The sequence below is a fragment of the Sarcophilus harrisii genome, chromosome 3 (assembly GCF_902635505.1).
Source record: "Sarcophilus harrisii chromosome 3, mSarHar1.11, whole genome shotgun sequence".
NCBI classification, from domain to species: domain Eukaryota; kingdom Metazoa; phylum Chordata; class Mammalia; order Dasyuromorphia; family Dasyuridae; genus Sarcophilus; species Sarcophilus harrisii.
In genome coordinates, this window is record NC_045428.1 from 596,297,362 (window position 1) to 596,323,226 (window position 25,865).

Genomic DNA, 25,865 nt, shown 5'->3' on the forward strand with positions numbered 1-25,865 from the left:
GAACAACAACAAAAGGTGAAAATACTATGGTTTAATACATAGTCAGTTCCCACAGACCTCTTTCTGAATGCAGATGGCTCTCTCCATCCCAAGTCTATTGGAATTGGCCTAAATCATCTCATTGTTGAAAAGAGCCATGACCATCATAATTGTTACTATGTACAATGTTCTCTCGGTTTTACTCACTTCAGTCAGCATCAGTTCCTGTAAGTCTCCCCAGGTCTTTCTGAAATCATCCTGCTGATCATTTCCTATAGAACAATAATATCCCATAATATTCATATACCACAACTTATTCAGCCATTCTCCAACTAATGGGCATCCATTCAGTTTCCGGTTTCTTGCCATTACAAAAAGGGCTGCTATAAACATTTTTGTAGATGTGGGTCCTTTTCCCTTTTTGTACGATCTCTGTGTCTCCCAACAATTTCAAGGAGAATGTTGAATCACGTGCTAATATGTATTTTGGTAGTATTTTATATGCTTCAGGGCTGCCAGAGAGTTGGTCAAGCCTCACTTCTTTGGGAGCCATGTTCTCCATGGGGAAAGAACTCAGGAATGCTACACATGTTTTTCCCTTCAGGGCACACCACTCATAGTACTCAGCAGAATCTGGTTTTGTGCTTTTCTATTCATTTTCCTTTTAGTCTGTCTCCTTGCCTTGATACTTAATGTTCTGGCTTTCAAAAGGCTATGGAATGCCTTGCAAGTCTGTCTCTGTATCTCTGGCTCTGTTTTTCTGGCCCTCATATTCTCTCTCTCTCTCTCTCTCTCTCTCTCTCTCTCTCTCTCTCTCTCTCTGTCTGTCTCTCACTCTCTCTCTTTCTGTCTCTCTCTTGTTCTCTCTATCTGTCTCTGTCTCTCTGTCTCTCGGTCTCTCTCTCTCTTTCTGTGTCTCTTTTGATCTCTCTCTTGGAATCTGTCTCTCTTTGTCTCTGCCTCTCTCAGCCTTTCTCTCACACTTTCTGTGTGTTTGTCTGTCTCTCTCCCACTTACTTTGAGGCTTATTCTGTGAGCTCTGTCTTTTTTCTCCCCTGACATTTTGAATATTAGTATTATTAACAGCATTGCTATAGCAGTTTAAGGCTTGCAAAGTGCTTTTACCCGTGGGCTTATTCTTTGCCTGTTCCCTCCCATTTTAATATCCAGATTTGGCAGTAGTTTTTTGGTGCATGAAGTTCCCTGTAGGAATTACTAAGCCATCTCTCCATACAGACCAGACTAGATAAAAATAAAAAAGAATTCTTTGGTCTGGACCAATTTAGACTGGGAGGATGAAAAGGATTCAGGGTGATAAACACTTGGATTTATAGTAGAAGACCTAAGTGTGTCTGTCCCTTCTGATATTGTGTGATATTTATCTAACTTTAATGAGACTAAATTTCTGCATCCATGAAATGGGGATTGTAATAATTGCCACACCTACTTCACATGATTATTGTGAGGCCTGAATAATATAATGTATGTAAAGCATTTTGCAAACTTGAAAGGGCTATTGAAATGCTTCATGCTTATTATTAAAATTAAGATAAACATAGATTACAAAACAAGGGTCAATCAGTCAGACAACAGGTAAATACGAACAAGTATATATGAAAGCATTCTGCTAAAGCCTGGACATAGAAAAAGAGGCAAAAGCACTCCCTTAGTCCACAAGGTGCTCACATTCTATTGGGAGGGACAATCTGCAAATGACTATGTGAGACATATTCAGTATAACTGGAATGCCATCTTAGAGGGCAGGAGTGAGCTGTGAACAGGGACTGGGAGAGGTCTCTTTCACAATGTTCTGAATTTTGAAAGAAGCCAAAGGAGTTGGGAGTCAGAGATAAGGAGGGAGCTATGGGGGACAGCCAATAAAAATACAAAAGTTGGGAGATGGAGTGTCACATGTGAGGAACAGTAAGTCCGGTGTAGATGAGTCATAGAGTTTGTGTATGGTTGTTGTTCAGTTATTTCATTTATGTCAGACTCTTCATGACCTTGTTTTCCTGGCAAAGACACTGGAATGGTTCACCATTTCTGTTTCCAACTCATTTAACATATGGGGAAATGGAGGCACATAGGATTAAATGACTTGTTCAGGGTCACACAGCAAGTAAATGTTTGAGGTTGGATTTGAATTCCCACCTTCCCATCTAGTTGCCCAAAGTTCAGTGAAGGGAGTAGATAAAAAAGTGAAAAGATGGAAGAGATGAGGTTATAAGGGGTTTTAAATGAGAGAGGAGTTTATATTTGATTGTAAAGGTAATAGGGTTAGACTTCTGCTTTAGGAAAACCATTTTAGCAGCTTCTAGCTTAAGTAGATTGACTTGAGGTAGGAACATTTAACCAGGAGGCTTTTCCAATAAGTGATTGTAAGTGAAAAGGAAAATTTCAAATATTAGTACCCTAGGATCTATCCCTCCTCTACTTTGCCCCTCCCCTCCAAAAACAAAACTAAAACAAAAACCCCAAATAAACTTGAGAAAGGCGAAGACCAATAAAAAGAAACCAGAATATTGGATGTAAGAACACGTTCTTAAGATAAATGAGGAGATAGCAAGAAACAGCTAGTTGCCTTTTATGACTTCAAGTCCTCAGGCCTAGATGAGGACTAAAACAGTTCCAGGTGTGATTTGTCAACCACTGTTAATCTTCAAAAGCTCCTGGAGAATGGGAGAGGTAGAGATAAGCCAATGTCTTTACTTACAAAGTAGTAAAACTTCAAACTATCAATTAGTGATCTGGATTGTAACTCCCAAGAAAAACCTATTGATAATATTGAGGGATCATTTGTGGGCACAAAGAAAAGGGACCTAAAAAGGTCTTTTTTTTTTAATTTTTTTTTTTTTTTTTTTTACCAATTCCAATAGATTTGTGATGTCATCTGCATCCAGAGAAAGAACTATAGAGACTGAATGTGAAAAAAGCAGCGTATTTTTACCTTTTTGTTGTTGTTTGCTTGTTTTTTCTTTCTAATGCTTTTCCTTTTTTGACCTGATTTTTCTGTGCAGCATGACAAATATGGACATGTTTTGAATTGCTCACTATCTTGGGAAGGGGGAGGAGGAAGAGAGAAAGAAAAATTTGGAACACAAGACTTTGCAAAGGTGAATGTTGAAAACTATCTTTGCGTGTATTTGAAACAATAAAATATTACTAAAAAGTTTGAATAAGAGAAAAAGTTTTGTCAAATTTTTTCCCTTATTTTTCCATTTTCCATATCCTATTCTGTACTTCTTTCTCCACCCATTTACCCACAGGGTTATTATGTTGTCAGAATAAGGGAATGAAAGATGTGAGGAATATCTGGATTTCAGCAAGACATATAACAAAATCTCCAAAATATCCCCAAACATAAATAGATGTGCCATCTTTTGATATGTATATCTTCTCTAACAATGTTGATTACAATACCTATAGGCCTGCCTATCCTGTGCAACTCCTCACCATGGGAGAACCACTAAATATTTCTCTGATCTTTCCAGATATATTAAGTTGACTAGTTGAAAACTCTGTCCACTGTCCATTGCCCATGTCTCCATGCAACTGGCCCATCTTTTGGGATCAATTATCCTGTGACTTCCAGTTTTCTTCAAAATATCTTATTAAAGTGCTTTATTCTGCTTAGACACACCATGCCCTCGGTTGCTCTCTGAATTGTTCTTGTTTTTTGCCTTCTAAATCATGGTAATACTTATCAGTTACATTTACATGGTACTTTAAATTTACTCATAATATTTTTTTGAACTTCATAATAACCTTGAAGGATAGGTGTTAAAGGCATTATTATCTACATTTTATAATTTTAGTTTGAAATTTTCTTTTACAGAGACTGTGAAGACTGTTATTATATCTGTAAAGTCCAGAAGAAAACCTCAAATATTGGTCTCGTAACTTTAATAGCTAACATGGAATCCTGGGGAAAAAAGACTGATTCTGTTGACAGTTGAAAAGTAGTTTGGTATAAAAGATGGGCATCTTTCTATTGATTCAAGGAAAAAGTGTATGTTCATTTTAAATTCCTGAGAAACTAAAAAAAACCAAATCACTCAAAAATGACATATAAAGGAGAAGATTTCACCTTCATAAAGGTGAAATCCCCTTTCTTATGGAATCAAGGAAAGGATACTTTTTTGTAGTCCATGAGGTTTTAGGAGGAATCTGTAGACAAAATGGGAAGAAATTGGTGAGAAACCTGTTGGAGGTTTTAAAAAACAACTTTATAAAGAGAGCTTTACAAAAAGTTTGTGAAAAGCTAGCAACAGAATGTATTCTGGAAAGATCATTTGTAGTGTTCACTGAAGATGAGCAGAGAAAGAATGGAAATACTAAGAAGGTGTTTAAGAGACTTTAATTATAATCTGGAGTCAGATTTGTGACTGAAGGCTGAGTTTCCAGATAAGTGAAGGGGAGTAAATCACTGATATATTGAAGATTTGAAATGACTCAGCAGAGACATTGTTCGTAGTCCAAATATGGCAAATGTATAGATATGTCTTTATGTTTGTTAACAAGTTTATTTGTTCATAAATTATATGTAGATTTAGTAATCTGCATATTAATTCAAATTTAGATAAATACAAATATTGATAGCAAATTCAATTTCTCTAGTTCATTAAAGAATTATTTATTGTTGGATAAATTAGAGTGTGGGCTCAAAATAATTTGTTAATGAGAGGTGATTGTAATTTTATTAATGAGCAATATATTCTCTAGTATATCTCATAAACAGATATAGAGCTTTGAATTTATAAATTAAATATATAACAGTGAATCGAATGACAGGTTAAGTTTAGTTGGTGTGGTCAGTCTCTGGGTCAATTTCATAAATTACATACAAGTGAGGAGAAGGAAACCAAGGTAGAATGAGTAACTTCATTTTTTTAAACAATAGCTTTTTATTTTTAAAATACATGCAAAGAGAGTTTTGAGCATTTACTCTTTCAAAACCTTGTGTTCCAAAATTTTCTCCTTCCCTTCCCCTCAACCCCTCTCTTTGGACAGAAAATAATCCAATATAGGTTAAACATGTGACATTTTTCTAAACATATTTCAACATTTATCATGCTGCACAAGAAAAATCAGATCAAAAAGGAAAAAAATGAGAAAGAAAAAAAATCAAGCAAACAAAAACAAAAAGGTGAAAATGCTATGTTGTGATCCACATTCACTTCCCATAGTCTTTTTTCTAGATGCAGATGGCTCTCTCCATCACAAGTCTATTGGAATTGGTCTGAATCACTTCATTGTTGAAAAGAGCCAAGTCATCAGAGATGACCATCACATAGTTGTCTTGTTGCTGTGTATAATGCTCTTTTGGTTCCTCTCACTTCATTTACCATCAGTTCATGGAAGTCTCTCCAGGCCTTTCTGAAATCATCCTCCTCGTCATTTCTTATAGAACAATAATATTCCATTACATTCATATACCATAATTTATTTGGCCATTCCTTTTTTCATATTCAGTCTCCATAGTTCTCTCTCTGGACATCCACTTAGTTTCCAGGGGGTTTTTTTTGGTCACCACAAAAAGGTTGCTACAAATGTTTTTGTACGTGTGAGTCCTTCCCCCCTTTTAATGATATCTTAGGAATATAGACCTAGTAGAGGATCAAAGGGTATGCACAGTTTGATAACCTTTTGGGCATAGTTTCATATTGCTTTCCAGAATGGTTTGATCTGATCACAGCTCCACCAATAATGCATTAGTGTCCCAATTTTCCCATATCCCCTCCAATATTTATCATTATCTTTTCCTGTCATCTTAGCTTATCTGAGAGGTATGCAGTGGTACCAGAATATGTAATTTTTGTTCAAGTTCACACACAACTAATTATATTATTTATTATCATTTATTATTATTTGCCAATAAATGTCAAAGATTGTATTTAAATCAAGGCTATCCTGACTCCAACTGCATCACGGTGCATAGTATGCCTATCTATGCTCACATTACTTATCTAATTTGAATGAAAAGATGTCAAAATTGGAAGGAGATGAAGTATAGCTGAATGAATTCTATGCTAGTGGATCAACTGGGCACAAAGAGTGGTGATTAATACATCAAAGTCACCTTGGGGAGTTTCCATGGTTAGTAGTCAGTTAATCAGTCAACAAACATTTATTGAGTGCTTACTATATGCCAGGCACTATACTAATTACTGGACTGAGGTTCTGTCTCCAACTCCTTCTTGATGAAAATGCCCCTTTTGATGAAAGAAAAGATGGCATTCTTATCAAATATGAAACTTTGCATTAAGTTGAGAGGCATAGATAACACATTGGGCTGAATAATCGGGCTTCATAGATGTTCAAACAGACAGGAATAATGTATTTAAACTAATAAAGTAAAATTAAATAAGGAATAGTGCACAGAAAAATATTGGATTAAAACAATTTCAAAGTTTTAGTAGACTGAAAAAGCTCAACATCAGTAAGTAATTGACATGGCAGCTCAAAAAGTCAATGAAATCTCATCCTGAATGAACAAAACCATAGTGTGCAATTTGAGAGAGGAGGGAATTCTTTGTTCTAGTGAGCTTTTATTTATTTAATATAATATATAATAATTATTAATAATATAATAAATAATATAAATTATTATTTATTGCTTTTAGTTCAGGCCACCATCTTTTAGGAAGGAAATGGACAATTCAGAGGTACATCTAAAAAACCACAGCACCTAGATTGATGAGGCAACAGAACAATGTCATTCAAAAAATAATTTCAAAGAAATATGTGTGGTTAACATGAAGAAAAGATGAGTTTTGAGGATGACTATTATTGTCATATTTAACTGTTTATGAAAAATGGCTCACTGTTGCTTTTATTTGACTCTAGAGAGAAGAAATAGGAGCAAAGGAAAAAAACTGTTAAGAAGAGTAATAATGGAATTAAGAGAAAACAACCCTAATAATTCAAGTGGCCACAAAATGGATTTCCTAATGAGGGAACATTTTCCCTAACTTGTGTCTTTCTGCCCAACCTGAGGGGAGCTCGATGGCTTTGCAGGTTCCTTGTAACCTTCATTTCAGGCTTATTTATGAAGCCAAGAGCTTGAGGTATAGATGAGGATGTTAGAACCATGGCCAGCATTTACAAGAAATTGAAAAAAAGATGAGTTCAGCACTGGAACAGTGGATAGCACTAAGCAATTTCCGGCTACATTTCTTCTGTTTAAGGAGGAATATTTAAAAAGAAAAGTAGAAAAGTATTTAAGCAGTCAGAGAGTTGAGTTAGGTTGACCCATCTTTGTGCCTTTTTGGTGGTTTGAAATGTTGGGATAGCAGGCATAAGAAGCAGGAAACCTTTAGAGCATGAGATGAAGACCTCATTCAATCAATATGCTTTTATTTTATTTATTATAGATTTTTATTTACAAGTTATATGCATGGGTAATTTTACAGCATTGACAATTGCCAAACCTTTTATTCCAATTTTTCCCCTCCTTCCCCCCATCCCCTTCCCCAGATGGCAGGTTGACCAATACATGTTAAATAATCAATATGCTTTTTATTAAGTGCCTATTATGTGCAAAACATGAGCAATGCAAAGGCAATAATGGCTTTTGGAGCTCATGTTGTGTTAGAGAATAGAATATGCCAAGAAGGGTGTGTATGTGTGTGTGTGTATGTGTGTGTGTATGTGTATTTATGTGTGACAGAGAGACAGAGATAGAGAGATCAGAGACACAGAGAGAGGCAGAGACAGAAATAGAAACAGAGACAGAGAAACTAAAAAAGAGACACAGAGAGAAAGAAACAAAGACAGAAAGAGACAGAGAAACAGAGGTAAAGACCGAGAAAGACAAACACACATACACAGAGATAGAGAAAGACAGAGACAGAGAGATAAAGAGAGACATAAAGACACACACAGAGGACAGAGTGGTACAGAAAGAGGTAGAAACAGAAGAACACAGAGAAAGAGTCAGACAGAGAGAGACATAGAGAAAGGGGACAGAGAAAGAGAAGCAGAAAGACAAAGACAAAGATAGAGATAGAAACAGAGACACAGAGAAATGGACAAATAGAGAGTCAGAAAGAATTAAAGACTAGGGAGCTCAGGAAAGGATTTCTGTAAAGAGATAGCACCTGAGATTATCCTTAAAGAGATACAGGGATTCTCTAATGTGAAGGGGAAGAAGGTAGTTTTAGTCATGGGAAAACAGTCTATGAGAAAACATGGATGCAGACAAGACAATAGAATTCTTATATTGGGGAAGAGCAGATAGACTAGTTTGTCCCCAAATCATATCTGTGATGGGTGATGATATGAAAGAAATCTGGAAAAGGAAGTTGGGGCCAATTGTGAAGAGCTTTCATCTTGGGCTGGAGAACTGATCTTTTATCCTGGGGCAGTAGGGAGGCACTGAAGAATTTTGAATGGGAATGTGCACTTTAGGATGATTGCTTTGATACTGATTTAGAGGATAATTGAAGAGGGAAGATATAGGAAGCTGAGAATTCAGTTAGGAGGCCTTGAAGAAGCGGGAGTATTCTGAAACTATGAATAAAATTCCATTTAGAAGGTTACAGGAGTATTTTCTTGGGACAAATTGGATGCTAGAAGCCAGTATAGAACAGCAGAAAAGAGCAGTGGGTTTAATTGCAGAGGATGTGGGTCTGAGTTTAAATGTTGCCATTTAAATATTGTTGGACTTAGCAAAGTCCCTTATTTTCTAGTGGGATCTTCTATTATATTCTATCTTCATCTCTAAAATAAGGTGTTGCCCAGACAACCTCTAACATGGTTTCTGCCTGTAAATCAGTGATATTATGATTATATCTAGTCCCAAATCATTTTGGGGCCTCAGAGAAATACACTGCCCATATCTTAGGCATGAAATTGACTGCACTATTCAGGCAAGCATTAGTCCCAGAGAAAATGCGAATCTGTAAGAAAATCTTTTTTTTTTTTTTTTTTTTCCTGAAGCAATTGGGGTTAAGTGACTTGCCCAGGTCACACAGCTAGGAAGTTTTAAGTGTCTGAGGCCAAATTTAACTCGGGTCCTCTGACTTCAGGGCTGGTGTTCTAACCACTGCGCCACCTAGCTGCCCCAAGAAAATCTTAATTGAGAATGATTGGTCTAGCAGAAAATTTTTAAGAGACACTGTATGCACAAAGCTCTAAGCATTGTGTAACCAAGTCCTAGTTTCAAAATGATACTAACTAGCTGTGTGATTACAGATAAGTCATTTACCTGGGTGATCCTTTTTCTCAGATGTGAAATAGCATTAATGAAGCTTAAAGATCCCAGATTCCAGGGCATTTTATATGTACCAAACAAAGTTTTATATATAGTGTTTTTCAAACTTTAATACACCAAACAAATATCAATTATTTCTGAGTGCTTATTTGACTTTCAGGAGGGCAGGGACATTGGAATGGAGCTCAGATCTCCAAATCAAAAGTGTATTTAACATGACCTCAAACGTAGTTTGCAGCCTATAGTGGTTCAGAGAAGAAATGACCAGGCTTTGTTAAGCTCCTACTCTGTGTCACATTATCCTAGACCCCTTAATAATATGCTAGTTGTTAATATTTCCACTTTTGTATTCTTGTATTCTCAGTTCTTAGTATGATATTTGGAATGTAATCACCTCCAAAATTTTATTCCTAAAATAATTTCAAGAGTTTATTGAGTTGGATTAGATATCCGGATTCTGAGTCAGAAGACCTGGGTTCTTGAATGATAGGGGTAACCTCATTCAACTCACTTCATCTCCCTAAACTTCAGTTTCTTTATTTGTAAAGTGAGGGGATTGGGCTACATGACCTCTAAGGTATCTTCCAGATCTATGATCTAACAGGAAATTACTTTTATTTCCATGACCAGCAGGTTTAACAATGCAGAGAGCATCAAAGTTGATGCTCCTGATGATTCCAGTGAGTCTGCTTTGGCTATTGTTTTGTGGTGTTACCAGGTATATTAAAGGAGGACAAAAGGATGGGACCGTGGGTGAGTGAGAGGCAATAGATTTAATTAAATTGCCCTGCCTTGGTATTCATTCAGGATCTGGATTTTCCCTGGAATCAGACCTAGGTGAGACCATAATGTGAAGGGGTATTTCAGAGTTGTCTTAATTTGCATTTCTCTAATCAATAGTGACTTAGAGCATTTTTTCATGAGACTAAAAGTGGCTTGAATTTCATCATCTGAAAATTGTCTTTTCATATCCTTTCAACATTTATCAATTGGGGAATAGTTTGTATTCTTATAAATTTGAGTTAATTCTTTATATATTTTAGAAATTATCAGAAACACTGGCTATAATTTTTTTCCTCCAGTTTTCTAGTTCCCTTCTAATTTTGGCTGCATTGGTTTTGTTTGTACAAAACCTTTTTTTTAAATTTAATGTAACCAAAATTATCCATTTTGCATTTCATAATATTTTTCTTTGACCATAAATTCCTTCCTTTTTCACAGATTCGAGAGGCAGAATATTTTTGTCAGATAGTGAGTTCTTAACCCACATGCTGGAGTCTTTGGTTTGTAATACTATATTATTATAGTCATTGGCTATTGTCTTCTTAGCCTAACCTGTTCCACTTGTCCACTACTTTATTTCTTAGCCAGTACCAAATAGTTTTGATGAGTGCTGCCTTCTAATATAATTTTAGGTCTGGGACAATTGGAGCCTTTTGTTCTTAAGGGGGCTTTTTGTTCAAGTGAATTTTGAATACAGTCCCACCCCAGGTAGAGGTCTCTGGAAATTCCACATTTACTGTATTCAATCAGAATCAAGTTATGATGATTATATTTCTCCTATAAAAGATCTGCTCATATTGTTGATCCTTGCTAAACTTCTTTAGAAATTTAACCTGTCAGTCAATGGCTCAATCTTAACCCCATATCATGGCATTTTATCTTCCTTTTAATGGCATCTTCCTTTTGGTTACTTCTAGAAAACATGTCTTCTCTTTTGTTAATTGCTAAAATTCCTTTTCATACTAAAAACCCCTGTGGATTTAGCTCAGTCTTAGCAGTGTAAGCTAAATAAGTAAATAAATCTGGGAGGGGAAGACCCTCACAGTTTCTGGTCAAAGTAGAAACGATTGCTATTTACATTCAATCCGAGTTAATCAGTATCAAAACAGTGACCAAGTGGGGCTTTAATTCAGTTAATTAAACCATAGGATCATTACTGTCTTCTTCAGATCATTGATTTAGAGGTAGAAGGGACTGTGGTTATTATCTATGCCAATTATCTCCTTTTACAGTTAAAACAACAAAATAAAATTCTGAATCTAATTTGAGAGATTAGATGATTTTCTAGGGTCATACCATTAGTAAGTAACTGAGGCAGGATTTTGAATCAACAGCAATAAACTGGGATTAAACCAAGTTCCAAATCCAGTGTCTTTTTGTTCTGTTATGCTGCCTTGTTTTACCATCCTGAATCATTCTGTTCTTGAGATTACATATTTTTCAACATTGGTTTAATGCTGTTGTCTATTTCCATCTAATAGCTCCTCACCTAATCTATTCATTTCTTTCATGAGATACAACAAGTTCAAAGATAGGGAGGATTCGGAATGAATTCACAGGGGTCTCCAGATCAAAAGGCAAAGCTTTATTGTCATATGTAGCAAGCAGGCAAAGGTCCCCAGTGGAAATCAAAATTAACAAAGGGAGGAGTGGGACTTTTTGCAGAAAAGGACTCTAAATAAGATGTGATCACTATACTAGTTGTGTGAGTCACTAAATAAACTGGTGATCTTGACCGACATTTTTAAACAAGATAGCCTTGGGAGTTGACATCTATAGCTTAACCTCTAGATTATATAAGGCAACTCCGGGCATCAGTATGGGATAGATGCTTGTACAAGATAGTGCTGTCAGCACAAACTAATTCTGCAAGATCAGCTTCTTTCTCACTGGGCCCAAAAACTACTCTTCCTTTCATTGATTGGTCAGCTGTAAATCCTAGACCAAGCCCCAGCTGGTCATTGTTTGGGCCCTGATTGACTCAGAGTGAATGCAAATAGCAATTGTTTCTGTTTTGGCCAGAAACCTTGAGGGTCTTCTCTTCCCAGATTGATTTTTTTTGACGAGGTAAAAGAGGTCATTCTCTGCCTCATTTCTTACCTAGCTTTAATTATTAATTGAGCATTGCCTCAAACAGACCTGTTAAAGACTTTAGCTTAGAAAGGCCAAGGTCTCCCATTACATCCAGGAACATCTTCAGTGATTCTGATCTATATCTCTCCACTGGACCCAGATGCCTTTGAAGAAGAAAATGAGGTTGATGACTTTGCACAGCCATCCCTCACTCAAGTCCAGTTCACTTGGATTTCATGGCACCCTCTCTCTGATGTCACAGTGCTCTTTGAGAAGGACAAACAACTACCTCATTCGCCTCTAGGGCATTACTGGAATGACATTGTCCTTCCTGCTGTTTTCCATCCCACTGTAAGTTCTGACAGTCATTTCATGCTGGCTGGAACTTGTCCAGTTTCCACATTTCCACCCCAAGAACCAGGACAGAGAAGTCTTGGAAAACTTTTCACGTCCTCTTCTAGATACACTTACCTTTATTGTAAGAAAAGGACTTTGAAAACCTTAAAGCTATCATATATATATATATATATATATATATATATATATCCACATGCATATATACATATATGTGTGTATATATATATATGTATATATTTATACATATGTATACACATATATATGTGTGTGTATATATATGTATATATTTATACATATGTATATATATACATATATATACACACACATATATGTATATATGCATGTGGATATATATATGTGGATTATCATTATTTAATGTCCTTATAATGTGTGATGGTAAATTGTCAGGATAAATGCTAAAAAGTCATGTACTGTTTACAGGGAGCAGGAAAAAGGAAGAAGAAAAACATTTGCTTTGTATGAAAATTCATTGGAATTTCAGGGACCAGAGACAAAAGGATGGCAGTGGTGAGGATGGTAAAAATAGCAGAGGGCGACAGAGAGCCAAGTCTTAGAGCTGTCTGATGGAAGGAGGTAAATGTAAGCAAGAAATGATTGGATGACTAATAGAGGAATGTTTTGCATGACTTTATACATATAATCAAAATCAAATTGCCTTCTCAAAGTGGAAGGAAGAGAATTATTATTAAAATTACATATTGTGTTATAACATTTTATTATGTACTAAAATTATTTATATTATGTCCCATAAATTTATTTTTAAGATTAAAATTGTCATTTTTTAAGCATGTAATTGGAAAATAATGAATTTTTTTTTAAAAAAAAAGAAGGAATGGAAAACTTAGAAGCAAAGAAAAATAATTTAGTTTTGAAAACAATGTCTAGTATTTTTACATAGTTTTATTTTTTTTTTAATAAAATGGAATGGAAATCCATAATTTAATAATGAATTCTCCTTTTATATTGTGTAGTATACATGGAAATGTTCTTTTTTGTATTTAAATTCAACATTAAAACAAATTTTAAAAAGGAGGAATGATTGTGATGGTTCTGATCGTTGATCAGTCCCTGGGAGGGTTGAAGTGGGTATTGAGGTGGGAAAAGCTAACAGAAAGGAAAGGATTTAGTTAGAGACAGAGAGATGAACAGATTTAGAGAAGGAGGAAAATGATTTGGTTTCTTGTGGCCATGTCACCAGCCTGCCATTTCTTCTCTTCCCTTGAACATCTTGTCTTTTCTTGAATGTTCCTCTGTAAATGTCATCTAAGGCCTCCTCTTATGGTATATCCAAATAATCTGAATCCAGCAAGTCTATAAGTGGAATAAGGAAGAGAGAACTTGTCTCAGAGGTAGGAAATCTTGGGTTTGATTTTTAACACCTAGTAGTCAGATGACTGTGAGTAAATCATTAACCTCTTAGTTTCTCATTCAGTTCTAAAAGACTATAAATTACTGAACAATTGGTTTATTGATGGAGGAATAATATTTTCATGAGGAGTTCTCCACATCCAAGGAAATCAGATCCTAGAACAAAACAAAACTGCCTTGATACTGGTCTACACGTTTGTTGTATCTCATTTATTGTTCATTATCAACCTACTTTCTTTTCATATCATTTATGTCTTCAATAATTTTTTTGAGCCCAGTTATTGGGGAAAAGTTAATAGGAGGTGAAAGAGACCTCAGAAGCTATATACTTCAACTTCCATATTTTATAGATGGGGAAACTGACATAGATAGCAAGTCTGACATTAAGAAAATTGTGTCAAGCCCAGGGGACTGGGGATTTTTATTCACTCCATCTCTCTCAAGGGACTTTCAGCTTTGGATTCAGGCACGTCATCCAGACCAAGTTTAGTTCTGGACTAGCCTGCCCTATATATGAAAGCAGGCTTATGCTTCCCTTTTGTACATCTTTTGGTTCATTGAACCTCCACTGTAATGAACCAGGACATATTATTGGGACTTAAATATATATATAATTTTACCCAAAAGGGGAGGGCATAGAAAGGTATTCAGTATGTAAAAGTTAAAGTATAACTGAATCTTACAAGCACACATTGATTATAAGACAAACTAAGCAGGTTTCAATTCCAGGAGATTGAAATTCAAAACTCCACGAGAATACAAACCATTCAACAGATTACTGACTAACTTTTTCTTTTCTGTTAGAATGTGAGTTTTCTGAGAGGAGAAACCATGTTTTTGCCTTTCTTTGTATCTTGATACTTAATATGGTGCCTGACACATAAATAAGGGCTTAATAAATGCTTCTTAATTGATTGATTGATTTGATCTCCCCTCTGCTCTGCTTTTCTCTGAGTTCACATATTCTTACAAAAAGGGCCAGGGAATAGACATACAAAATGATAATAGCAGTAAGGGGACCATATGCAAGCTCATCCAGTTTATTTCATTTTTCACATTAAAGCAGTGGTCAGTGGCTTGGGAGGATATATTGTTGTCATTCATAGGTAAATAGGAACCAGAACTCAATATTCACATGTGAGAGAGTTAATGAGACTGGATAATGAGTTATCTTTAAATTGTCAAGGAAAAGGAAGATGGTCCAAAGCATGACTTGGGCTTTGACGCATTATGTTGAAATGCTATGTCCTTTTAGCACTGGGTCATCCTGGGGCCAGAAGCAGTCAAAGATAGCCATCTTCAATCTACCTAATTGCTGAATCATACACATGATTAATTGGAATCGGGAAGGAAAGAAATATCCATACATGTGCTATACAAGCCACATTGCACAAGTATTAGACACATAATTTGAACCCAAATCCCTTACCTTCAAAATCAATGCCATTTTCCTTCTTCCTATACTGCTTTTACCTGTTATAGTTGATTACATAATGATATATGTTATATAAAATGTCATTATATATATATATATATATATATTACAAATATAAAATGTCATTTGAACCCTCAAACATTATACATTGCTGCTGTTCGGTCATGTCCAACTCTTCATGCCATTTGGGGTTTTCCCAGCAAAGGTACTGAAGTAGTTTGCCATTTCCTTCTCCAGCTCATTTTGCAGATGAGGAAACTGAGGCAGACAGGGAGAAGGGTCATGCTTGAAGTTACATAGTCAGTAAATGTCTGGTGCTAGATTTAAACTCAAGAAGAGGAATTTTCCTAATTCCAGACTCAGCACTTTATCTGTAGCACCACTAATAACATTAGTTGTCATCATTGGTAATATTACAGAGTTAGTCCATCAGAACAGCTAATCTTTACATAATGCTTTAAGCTTTACAAATGATCATCACAAGAATTCTATGTAGTAAGTGCTATTATTTTTGCCATTTTGCAGATGAAAAATTTGAGACTAATTATAGAACTAGCTTAAGGTCACATAATTAGTGAGTGTCTGTCAGATTTAAACTCAGAGATCAGTTCACGTATTAGAAATGGACATTGCATAAGGACAAGAATCTAAGCCCATAACAGAACCAGAAAAGGAAAATGGATTGGGTTATTTTGGGGAAATTGTATAGTCCTTTAAAGACTTCAAGCTTCTTCTTGAAACAATTATATCCATAATCTATCTATCTATCTATCTATCTGTCTGTCTATTTATCTATCTACCTGCATACATACCCTTATATGTATCCACACATATATATCCCCATGAGTATTCTTGGGCATATGATTCATGGAATACCTCCCTCTCTAATGAATTCAAATTGAGGGTCACCCAAAGGACAATGGAATGGTGCATAGTGAGTAAGAGTAGTGAGTAGGCTGCTAGACGTTTGCCAAACAATAACCACACAAAGAGAATTATGATACAGATGTCATCAGGAGGAAGAGGAAGGTAATCTGATTGAGGGGCACTAGAAGGACAGACTTGATGCCCCAGTGGGAGCCATGCAATGTCAAGAGAACTGGAGGAAGAACCTTCTACGTGTTGGGTGGATATTTACTACAGGTAGATTTATCGGAGAACCATGTGGAGCAGAGTTCATAAGATGAGAAGCCAAGGATGGGTTGAGATGTACACCATTAGAGGGATATACGTACATATATAGGAATGAGAGCATAGATCCACTGGATAATTGAGGTGGAAGCAGGACTATCATCACCATCATTGGTAAGCTGAAGTTTCTCCCCCCAGTTCTTTGAACTGCCACTTGTCTGCTTCCGGATTTATGTAGGAATCCAGGTGCAGCTCAGTCACAAGACTGGCTCAGAGACCGGACACCTGGATTTCTCTAGGGCAATTAGGGTTGAGGAAGTCCCTCATTGTGATGGAGTTTGGATGCTTGTGTCATTAGGTATCATTGTGTATCATGAGGTAAAGGGCTTGGTCGAGTGCGAGACAATATGGTGTGGTAGAAAGAATCATGGATTTGTACTCAAAGGTTATGTCCTAAACCACATGCAGTTATTTGCTGCAAGTTTATCTTTGAATTAGTCATTTCCTGGCAAACCACTTTGTGTCTCAGTGAATAGAGTGCTGGGCCTAGAGTTAGAAAGATATGCATTCAAATTTTAGTCGCATACACTTACTGTCTGTGTGACCCTCAGCAGAGTCACTTCTATCTGAATCAGTTTACTCAACTGTAAGATGAGGATAAGAATAATACCTACCTTCCTTCTTGATGAGAAGATCAGATAACACAATATTTGTAAAGTTCTTAGCACATTGCACATAGTTAAGCCCATAATCAGTTTTTTTTTTTCCCTCATCTTTAAAGTGAGCTTGAAATTTATGACATTATGGGACTTCAGGATGTGGGGGCCGTGTGACCCGAGGCTTGCACAGCTGTTGAGTTTAAATCTGGCTTAACTTGACACTGAACATCCAGTACAGATACCTACAGGAAGGGTTTGCATGCTGCAGCATGTCAGGAACAAGTCCTCTGAGATAAGTCCGCGTCCTTTTTCTGGTTCGCACTTTTTGTCTTTACATTTTCTTCATCTTTAAATACATCCCTTACCATCCTCTCTCTAGAGAGGCATGCCTTTAATTTTTTATTATAGCTTTTTATTTACAAAATGTATGCATGAGTAATTTTACAACATTGACCCTGGCAAAAACTTCTGTTCCAATTTTTCCCCTCCTTCCCTTCACCCCCTCCCCTAGATGGCAGGTAGTCCAATGCATGTTAAATATGTTAAAGTATATGTTAAATACAATATATGTGTATATATTTATACAGTTCTCTTGTTGCACAAGAAAAATCAGATTTAGAAAGAAGGTAAAAATAACCTGGGAAGAAAAACAAAAATGTAAGCCGATAAAAACAGAAGAAGTGGAAATGCTATGTTGTGATCCTCACTCATTTCCCAGAGTTCTTTCACTGGGTGTGACTGGTTCTTTTCCTCACTGATCAATTGGAACTGAATTGGATCTTCTCGTTGCTGAAAATAGCCACTTTCATCAGAATTGATCTTCATATAGTCTTACTGAAGTGTATAATAATCTCCTGGTCCTGCTCATTTCATTCAGCATCAGTTCGTGTAAGTCTCTCCAGACCTCTCTGAAATCATCCTGCTGGTCATTTCTTACAGAACAATAATATTCCATAATATTCATGTACCACAATTTATTCAGCCATTCTCCATCTGATGGGCATCCACTCAGTTTCCAGTTTCTGGCCACTACAAAAGGCTGCCACAAACATTTTGGCACATACAGGTCTTTTCCCTTTCTTTAAGATCTCTTTGGGATATAAGCCCAGTAGTAACACTGCTGGATCAAAGGGAATGCACAGTTTGATAACTTTTTGAGTATAGTTGAGGCATACCTTTAAATATTTCTTTATTCTAAACTTAAAACATCAAATACAAATTGTACACGAAAAAGTGAAGTTTCTTTTATGATATTCTTTTTCTTTTTTTATCATCTCCAACTTGCATTGTTGCAAAATGCTACTCCTTGGTCACTCTACTTCAAGTCTCTCCTTATCCCAATCCATTCTCCCATCAGTTGTCAAACTGGTCTTCCTAAAACAAGTGTTTCATCACATAACACATCTATCCATTACCTCTGGGATCAAATATAAAGTCTTCTATTTGGCTTTTCAGTCTTTCCATAAGTTCACACACATACACATGCACTTCTGTATGCATCTTCCCAATCTTCTTGTACTTTAAACTCCCCATTTTTATTATTCTGACTTTCTTCTTGTTTCTTATTTTATTTTTTTTTGCTGAGGCAATTGGGGTCAAGTGACTTGCCCAGGGTCACACAGCTAGGAAGTTAAGTGTCTGAGGCCATATTTGAACTCAGGTCCTCCTGACTTCAGGCGTGGTACTCTATCTACTGCACTCCTATCTTCTTGTCTCTTAACTGTTACTCCAGTGACATTGTCTTCTTTGCTTTTCCTCAAACTGTATGCTCCATTTCCCAACTCTGGACATTTCTGATGACTGTTCCCATGCCTTGATATCTCTCCTCATCTCTATCTCCTGGTTTCCTTGACTTCCTTCAAGTCTCATATTCTTCAGGAAAATTTTTGCAATCCTCCTTGTTGTTGGTTCTTTCCCTTTCTAAATATTTCTAGTTTATACTATATGAATCTTGTTTGTACATAATTAACTATATTGTTGTCTTCCATTGGTGGTAAGCCCTTTAAGATTAGGGACTGGTTGATCCTTTTTTGCTCTCAAGCACAACACAGTGCTTGCCACAGAGGAAATGCTAAATCAATACCAGTTAAATGAGTCAGGTTGTTACTTTTGCTAGGAATACCTTTCCTGCCCATCTTGACCTGTTCAACACCTACACATCCTCTGAAGCTCAAGGTCATACAAGGACATATAAGACTGAGCTAATTTCCTTTTTAGACAGTTTTACAGACTGGTAGATATAGTTTTTCTAGATTTTAGCAAAATGCCTGATAAAGTATCTGCTGATATTCCTGAGGATAAGATTTGTAGACTCTATGATAAACTAATAAAGTAGATTCAGAATCAATTGGATGATCTCACCTAAAGACTAGCTATTGGTCTGATGCTGACTTTTCTTGTATTTTTTTTTTTTTTTTGTATTTTATTTTTGTTTATTTTGTTAAACATTTTTATCATTATTTTTTCCTGTCATTTTAGCCAATCTAAGAGGTATGTAGTGGTATCTCAGAGTTGTGTTAATTTGCATTTCTCTGATCAATAGTGATTTGGAACACTCTTTCATATGAGTGGTAATAGTTTCAATTTCATCATCTGAAAATTGTCTGTTCATGTCCTTTGACCATTTATCAGTTGGAAAATGGCTTGATTTCTTATAAATTTGAGTCAATTCTCTCTATATTTTGGATATGAGGCCTTTATCAGAACCCTTAACTGTAAAAATAAAACTTTTAATTCTAATTAGAACCTCAACTCCAGGCTTAACTATCAACTTTAAATGGCCTTCTAACTTCAACCCCAATCTTTCTCCTGATCTCCATGGTTACATATCCAAAATCCAGGCCAAAGGTTCCCAATGTCCCATGCTAAATTACACCCAATCCTTAAGCTCTAATGCAGCATGAGTCTTTAAGACTTTTCATCTACTCCATAATAACTACAAGAGGATATAATTCCAAGCAGTCATTATTTCATGTTAACTGTTCAATAGTGAACCCACATAGCGTCTTAGAGGAGGCTGGGGTTTCTGTCCCTGGGCAGGCCCTCCAACAGTAAGGAAGAACTCAGTTCAGCCTGTAAAGACATACCTAACAACAAAGGACAAAAGCTCTAATAATTGCACTCCAAAAATCTCTATAAATTTTTTTTTAAATTTTATGCCTTCTGGTGAGTTAGTGATTTCTTAGCATTTTGTTCCATGGGAGTCCAAAACTCCATAACTTATCTGGATCAGAAAAAAAAAACTCATTTCTCATTAATTGGTTCAGTGAAAGCTTTTCTAAAGAAGTAAAATGGGAAGTACCAGCAACCAAAGTAAGCTAGAGGTTTCAGCAGTGAAAGTTAAATAAAGTGAAGGATGGTTTCAGTTCCTGGTCTAAATCTTCCTATCCTTGGATTCATTCAGGCAACTCCTTGCTTTGTCCTGTTCCTGATTGTCCTCCTTTTAATTTATTAAGCAGAGCTGAGTGGTAATATTGGCAATAGGGGACAATGATGACTCCTTTTTGTTGGTCTTTAGGATCATGGTAAATTAGAATGAATTCATGCTCCAGAGTCCTGATCAAGTATGGCCCATGGAGGGGTGGGATATGCTTGAAAGGCAGATGGATAATTTTCAGCTAGTGTCTGAGATTCATAGTAGAAAGAGACCACATCTTGGGAGTGACTGGATCATAAAGTCATAAAATTTAAGACTGGAAGGAGACTTGGAGATCATTTAGCTCAAATTCCCCACTTTACAAACTGAGGCCCAGAGAGTTTAAGTGAATTGTTGAAGGTCATATAGATTGTGAGCAGCAGAACTGAGATTTAAAACTAAGTCTTCTGACTCATAGTCTGGGGCTCATTCTATTACATGTATGCTCATTAGATCTGGGTTCTAATTCTGACTGCAACTTTCAAGAAAGCTAACGGCTAAGACAACCCGGTAGATAGTGAGGAAATACCCAACTGTACTTGGTGAGTTTGAGTTACTTGGTCCAGATCAACTAAATTACTGGACATTAAAGAGCTGAAACATGAGATTATTGAGATCTATCAAAGAATGGAAAATGGGAAATGTTTCAAAGAATGGAAAATGTGGAGAAAGGTAAATGTTCTAGTTTTTTTTCCTCAAAAGAAAAAGGAAAGAGGATGGAATTTCTAAACTACAAACTAATGAGTTTGACTTTAATTTATGGGAAATTTTTTTATTTTAATAATAGCTTTTAATTTTCAATAGATAGACAGATAGATAGATAGCTTTCAACATTCACCCTTGCAAAACCCTGTGTTCCAAGTTTTTCTTCCTCCCTCTTCCCACCTCCTTCCCTAGATGTAAGCAATCTAACATATATTAAACATGTGCAATTCTTGTATACATATCTTTACATTCATCATTCTTCACAAGAAAAATCAGATCAAAAAAGAAAAAAATGAGAAAGAAAAAAAAGCAAGCAAATAACAGCAAAAAGGTGCAAATGCTGTGTTGTGATCCACATTCAGTCCCCACAGGCTTCTTTCTGGATCTTTCCATCAGAAGACTATTGGAATTGGCCCGAATCACCTGAAAAGAGCCAATTTCATCAGAGTTGATCATCATATAATTCTTTTGGTTCTAATGCTCTCTTGGTTCTCCTCACTTCATTTACCATCAATTCATGTAAGTCTCTTGAGGCCTTTGTAAAACCATCCTGCTAATCATTTCTTATAGAAACATAATATTCCATAACATACATATACCATAACTTATTCAGCCATTCCCCAACTGATGGGCATCCACTCAATTTCTAGTTCCTTGCCACTATAAAAAGGGCTGCCACAAACATTTTTGCATATGTGGGTCCTTTTTCTTTTTTTTATGCTTTCATTGAAATACAGACCCTGGGAAAATGGTAAGCGGTTATCTAGACAAGTGGTTGTGTAGACATTCATTGGTAAGTCAATGTCTAAAAAGGAAAGAAGTGACTCTAAAGATTCATGGTTTTTATCAAGAATAGTGGAGCTAAGAAACAGAGTAATGGATCAGTAGAATAGATTGATATGTGAGCCACAGTAGTCAATTACCATACTAATCCAGTGTTTGAAAATCCAAAGGTCCAAACTTTGGGGCAAGAACTCATTATTTGACAAAAATTGCTGGAAACCGGAAAGGAGTTTGGCAGAAACTAGATATGGACTATGATTTCACATTGCATGCTTAAATAAAAGATGGGTAAGTGATTTAGACTCTAAGAGTGATAATATAAATAAAATTAGGGACCATTAAAAAAAACTACCCACTAGGTCTATGGATAAAAGAAGAATTTATGACCAAATAAAAAATAAAGGGGTTTATGGGAAGTAAAATAGATAATTTTGATTACATGAAATTTAAAAGGGTTTGCAACAAACAAATCTAATGTACCCATAATTAGAAGAAAAATAGAAAATTGGCAAAATTATAGGAAATTCCTCAGATATAAAGGGAACTAACTGAAAAAAATTATTAGAAAAAAAGAGCCAATTCACAATTGATAAATGGTCAAAGAATATATAAATAGGCAGTTTTCAGAAGAAGAAATCAAAATAGTCAATAATCACATGAAAAAAATTCTAAATCACTATTGATTAGAGAAATGCAAATTTAAAATAACTCTGAGGTACCATCTCACACCAATAAGATTGGTTAATACGACAGAGAAGGTAAAATGATAAGTGTAGAGAACTCTCAGGAAGCTAGAAACTTCAGTAACTGGGATGTTTCCCTCCTGCTAAGATTAATCAAGAATGCATTTAAGCTTGAAATCATGGGAAAACATGAAGTCCTGGCACAATTACTGGGGCATTGTGAACTTTAAATAAAATTGAATCCCTAGAAACTAAACAACATGCTTCAGAGAGTTAGATCATAGAAAACAGAAACCAGGGCTGGTCACAGAACAATGTTTTTTATAGTAACATTGTTTTAAGATATGTAAGCAACACGATTTCTCTCAATAAGCAACACCATCACCTTGTTTTCAACTACCACTAGCCCATTTGTGTTGTGTTGGTCACAACCAATGGCTCTCCATGTGGGGTCCTGATCCTAAAAGGCAATGATTGCATCAAGCAGCCCACAAGGAAAGCCGAGGCCTGACAAGGAACCAGTATGAAAGATGGTCTTCTAGTGGTTAATATATCTTGGATAGTCAGAGGAAAAAAGGCCTAAGTCAAAGTAAGGGGAAGGCACCAGCAGGGCCACTCACCAGCACAGCTCATCTTTCATTTTTCGGAGCAAACGGAGAGACATAAAACAATGGGAGAGCCAATAATTAAAGGATTGAACAATGATGGGAAAGATCTTAAACTTTTACAGTTAAATCATGTTAAAAAGGGGAGTAAGGGCTAAGAAAAACAACTTAAGAGCATTTTTTTTTACAGGACAGACTATAGTAGAGAAAAAGAATAGCACTTTGAAAGTCATTCTTGATAAACAAAAAGGGGGGGGGAAGTCCCCAAGAACAGACTTGCTAAAGCACTATATACCATTAATTATTTCACATTGAATAACGTGTCCTATACCCCAGCTGACTTATTTTTTTCTTCACTACATAATTTTTTCTCAAAAAAAAAAAAAAAAAAAAGGAACAGAAAAGATTAAGGGCCCAGTTCTCCCATCACAATATGTGATGTGAAGGATGTCAATAGGTCATGGAGGAGCCCTGTTACGGTAATAATCTGGGGTCCAGGTTTTCTTTGTATTTCCACAGATAAAGGAGACACGTGGATCCTGGAAAGATATAACCACCCTGTCCAAATTTATCCAGAGCATGAAGATCCAAGAAAAGATAAGCTTAAATTGGGAGAAGGAAAAACCAAAACCCCCATTACATAAACCCCACCTTGAGTGAGAGTAGTTGGATTGGGAAAATTCATTCCTGAAATTCTATTGTATGATAATGGATGCCAATATTTAGTTAAGAAATTTGGTATTAATAAGCACGGAGAGATGTCAAATAGTTTAATAATTAAGTTTAATTCTACTGGACTTACTAAAGATCCTCCCCTATGTGTTATTACAAATGCTAGCTTGACTAGCTGTAGTCTGTTACAACCTATTCGTTTTCATTATAAATATGACCCTTTTCACAGGCATTTGGCTTTTTCACCAGTTTTTTGCAACCTTCCAATTGCATAAAAAAAGCTTTAAGTCTGTAGTGCCACAAAGTGCCACAACATTTCCTCAATCTAACAATCACTGTTATGGGTATATTGAGACAGAACTGTGAAACAGCAACTCCCACTTGGGGAATCCACATATAACCTTGTCCGGATCGGGACCTATGGGACGCTGAAGAAGCTAATCTTCCTTTTCTGGACTGCAGAACAGAGCAGAGACTTTGTCACACAATTTGTAATGTCCAGGCATAATGACTCTCAGAACTGCCATGTGCCTGGGGGATACCCCAAATTGAATTGGTGGGGAAATAATCAAAAGGGCAATGATAGGTTTGGAAAATCACATTACCATTTGTTCCTATAGAGGAATATTTTCAGAATAGAAATAATGTATTATATATAATGCTACTGTGAAGGCATGCTTGGGGAATATGCTTTCATATAAGGAGAAATTGGCCAAGTAATAAAAACAAAGGTAGAAGGAGTTTATAATATTACTTGCAGGGAATACAAGGTTTCTGAATGCATAGGAAGTAAGGTTAATACCAGTATTGTATGTGTGATTGTTTTAATGTTACCAATACAGAATGATAATTGGTATGATACTCAAGCAGACTATTCCTTAGAAAACATTGAACATTTACTCTGCAAAAGTAGAAAGAAAAGATGTATCTCATGTGTTGTTTTGGGTATAATTGCATTAATTTCTATTTTAGCTTCCAGTGCCTCAATTGCTATGTCTATAACCACTGTTCAAAATCAAGTGGTTCAAGCTAATTATTTGTGTGAACTTACTCTGAACATCTCGAAAGGGTTTGCTATACAGAATAAAATTAAGGAATAAAATTAAGCTATAAATCAGTTAAGGGAGGATGTCCTTGAAATAGGACAAGAAGTGGAAATATTGAGAATTAGACAAAGATTGGTGTGTGATCACAGATTCATTAGTGTCTGTGTAATTAATAAGGAATACAATGAGTCAGAGTAGGAGTGGGGATAAAATTAGAAATCACCTTAATGGACTACGAGGAAATTCAAATGTTACATTGGATATTGAAGATCTTTAAAAAGTGCTGATATATTAGATAAAGAATCACATGAAAATTTAGAATCTGACCAGCCTGCCCAAACAATTGCTGATTGGATTAAGAGAAGATAAGGAACATTGAGTGCCACTGGGCATAAAATTATACTCATCATTTGCTGTAATTTTGCTTATATATATGTGTATCTGTGGACTAACTCTGGGAGGCTATTTTCTGACCATAGTTAAAAGGATTGCAAAGAATATCTGAAGGCAGGATCTCAGACTTCAAGACTTGAGAGCACGTCATTAAAAAAAAAAGGGGGGGGGAGGAAGATGTAGAGAACTCCCAGGAAGCTAGAAATTTCAGTAACGGATTTCTCTTCCTCTCAGATTAAGCAAGAGTGTACTAAAGCTTGAAATCATGGGAAAACATAAAGTCCTGGCAGAATTACTGAGGCACTGTGAACTTTAAATAAGGTCGAGTCCCTAGAAATTAATAACATGCTTCAGAGAGTTAGATCATAGAAAACAGAAACCAAGGTGGGTTACAGAACAATCTTTTTTCATAGTAACATATTGTTTTAAGCTATATAAGCAACATGATTTCTCTCAATAAATGGCTTTATTGAATTATCAGCAATCCCATCTCCTTATTTTCAACCACCACTAGCCCATTTGTATTGTCCTGGTCACAAGAGA